We start from the raw sequence: 3,869 nt of genomic DNA on the forward strand, positions 1-3,869 counted from the left end.
GCCCCGTCGTCGCCGCCCCATCGTCGCCTCGCCGGTGAGCTCATGCCCCGGCCGCCATGTCCACACACACACACAAACACACACACACACACACACACACACACACACATTATTTCTTTTGTTATAAATTTTAGTTATAGAAATTTTTCTGTTTTTTAGTTATAGAAATATCTATAGAAATGTTAGAAATTTTTCTGTTTTTTAGTTATAGAAATATTAGAAATGTTAGTTATATATATAAATGTTATAATTTTTTTAGTTATAGAAATATTTATAGAAATGTTAGCAATTTTTCTGTTTTTTAGTTATAGAAATGTTAGTTATATAATCAGAAATGTTAGAAATTTTAGAATTAGTTTTAGTTAGATGAATTAGATTAATGTCAAATTATTAGAATTTGCATATATAATTTTAGTTATCACAATCCAATCACTTAAAAAAATACTTTTTGCGGGCATATAGTATTTGTTCTCGACGATATGCCCGGCCCGCATCCTCGCCGTCGACCCGTTCGCGACGACGTCATGCTTCAGAGGACCCATGTCCGGGACTGGGCTCCGCCAGGCTGGCACTGGGAGGTGCTACCTGGAGGGGCGCGCCGCTTGGTGAGGAACCCGGCCTCGGGTCCCGTCGTCGACCCTGATCTCCTTTGGTGGCGTTCGCGTGGGCCACATTCGGTGCAGAGGCAGCCGGCCCCGTCAGAGGTGGTGCGTGGCTGTGTCAGGGAGGAAGACGAGCACGTCCATCGCTACATGGCTGCTATGCACGATGTGAGGTTCTCCACTACTTGGTAGGTTCTTTGGGCAGATGACCGGAGATATGATCATGTGATGGTTCCTTCTCTTTGGGTGTCCACCGCCCGCGCCCCAGGAACCGCGAGTGGCGCCCTAGATTCTTCTGTAGTACTCGATCTTTATTAGGTACCTAGCCAATGATGTATTCGATATATTATATTCGAGATGATGTATTCGAGATTATATATATTATTCGAGACAATGATGTATTCGAGATTATATATTAATCGAGACGATGCATATATTATGTACTATATGATTCAGTTTTTCCTTATTGATTGCATCCATGCATTGTAATTTGAATACTAATTAAATTGTTTTATTTTTCTTCTGTATTAGTTAAGTAAAAGCTATGGCTGACAATACCGGCAGAGAGAGAGAAGAGGAATTGTTCGACATCATAGGCAGCCCTCGCAGGCTGGATGATCTGAATGAAGCAGATGACGGCTCCCAATATCTGAACAATACCCGAGAGGGTGATGAAAGGATATTCGATCTCGATGACCGAGTTGATGAAGTCATGAACTATGATTATGATTATGATGACACAGAAAATAATGTTTATGATGACACAGACAATGCTGATCTTCAAATAACAAAGACTACCGGCGAGGTATATTTATATAAGCAGGCATCTGGTGATCATCACATGTTTTATTTTTTATTTGAAGATATATTAACGAATCGATCTTTCTTCTTTCAGCCCTCCGGATCGAGCAAATCTTCTTCTACAGACAGCAGGACAAAGCGAGGCCCGGGCAAAACATTGAAGGATGGTGTAAAGTACAACATCGACTCCGTCAAACCTAGTGGCGAACCCCTCACGCCTAAGAACATTGCGAACAAGTGGACTCGTCAGTGCGGAGTTCTTGTGAAGGACCGACTCCCGATCTCCATTCAAGAATGGAAAGAGCCAAAAACTAGACGTCCAGGTGTTACTTGGGTCGACGACAGAGCAAAATAAAACCTTTGGGATTCTCTGATGGAACATTTCACCCTACCAGATTATTTCACTAAAGCAGATGTGTACAAAGTCAAGGGCGCTACTCTTAAGAAGATGGCAATTGCATTCAACACCCACAAGAAAACTGTATGGGCCAACTACCTCGCTGCAGAAAGGAAGACTCCAGAATTCACGGGAACACTGGAGAAGCAAAGAGAACACTGGGTTGATTTCGTGAAATTCAAGGATTCAGAATTATCTAAGGAACGGTCGATAAAAAACAAGGCCAATGCCGCAAAAAAGACGCAGTTCCATAGGCTGGGTCCAGGTGGCTACGCGGTGGGACTGCCTAAGTGGGATAAGTCTGAGCAAGAGATGGAGGATGCAGGGGTCACTCCAGTTACTAGGAGCTGCCCCCAGGTGCAGAACTTGGTTCTATGCGCTTGGGGGGCGTTGGACCCGAAGACAGGCCTGGTTTTGCAGAAGGCAAGTCTAGAAGGAGCCGAACAAAAGATACTTGACGCAATAGAAGAAGCTCAAACGGGGGTGTTCACGCCTAACAGAGAGCACGATGAGCTTACGCGTGCCCTGGGAAATCCTGAACACCCGGGAAGAACACGAGGTAAGGGCGTTATTCCCTGGTATGAGGGTTTTTCGGACTGGAACGACAACTACAGGTCCTGTGCAAGAAAGAAGATGGAGGAGGAGAAGAAGAGGAAGCTGGAGGAGGAGTAGAGGAAGCATGACGCAGAACGCCTTCAAGGCCTAGAAGCAAGGCACGCGTACTTGGCACTCAAATTCCAACAGCAGTAGCAGATCGACTCACTTAGCCAGGAAAAGGGGTCTCAGCAGCGGCAGCAGCAAGCGGATGATCGTCCAGCATTGGATAGCACCGTCCCATCCATGCCGAGAAGCAGCGTTGGTTCTGCCCCGGGCGACACACTGTTGGATACATACCCTGTGGATGACATCATAGAGAACACTAACTGTGAGCTACACTCCAAAGTGAAGAACATATCCATGAAGGTGGCGGACGGCGTTGCTTTCAAAATTACCCCCGAAGCAACCTTCCATTTCATCCCGATTCCAGAGGGCTATGCTCGTGTCATGGTTGATGAAGTGGTGGAGCCATATTCGATGCTAGCACTTGACATTGCTGGAGATGACGTCGAGCGCACACTGGGAGAGGCCATACATCGTATCATCCTATGGAGAAAGGATTGCATCATCTTTCCAAGCCCACCGACACCGTGTCGTCTGCCGACTCCTCCTCGAAGTCCGCCACCGAGTCAGCAGACTCCCGCTCCTCCAAGTCCATGAACGCGTGAGCTGACTCCTCCTCGAAGTCCGCCACCGAGTCAGAGGACTCCCGCTCCTCCAAGTCCACGAACGCATGAGCCGACTCCTCCTCGAAGTCTGCCACCTCCTCCAAGTCCCTGAACGCGTGAGCAGACTCCTGCTTCAAGTCCGGCATAGCGTCAGGACACTCCTCCGGTTTCAAGTCTGACACAGTGTCAGACCACTCCTCCTGCTTCAAGTCCGTCACAGCGTCAGCCACATCAGCCATCTCCGCCGTCTCAGCAATTGCAGAAGAGACACGCCGCAGCTATGGTGCGTAGCAGTACGAGTCGAGGTAGTACAGGAAGTACAGGCGGAGACAAGCGATATAAATATGGTCCAAGCCTCGCTCCTCTTCCTCAGAGGCCTTATGACATGACCGAGGAGCAAAACGCAGCCATAGTGCAGGCCCAAGTGGACGCCCATTTTGGACCAAAACCGGCACAGCCACCAAAGGAGAAAGTGCCTGAGAAAACGATTGACCACATCATTCGTATGGCTAGAGCACCAGCTCCCAAGCCTGTTGACTCAGGCTATGAGCGCCAAATCAGGAAGCTACATCGAGCACGGCTACAGAAGGAAGCGAGCTCGAGCTCGAGCCAACAAGCAGCTGGCAAAAAATGCGGGAAAACCGTTCCCCACCTGGGAGAACAGGTGACGCAATCGATCCCCCGCTTGTTGTGCCAACAACACATGAGAGTACGCACGCCCAATATTATTGTGGGCAAACCGTTAACCTTCCCCAACTGGGCGATTTGGTAATAACCGAGGAGCATATAATGCAGGCTGAAATG

This window comes from Triticum dicoccoides, chromosome 2B, assembly GCF_002162155.2.
Source record: "Triticum dicoccoides isolate Atlit2015 ecotype Zavitan chromosome 2B, WEW_v2.0, whole genome shotgun sequence".
NCBI lineage: Eukaryota > Viridiplantae > Streptophyta > Magnoliopsida > Poales > Poaceae > Triticum > Triticum dicoccoides.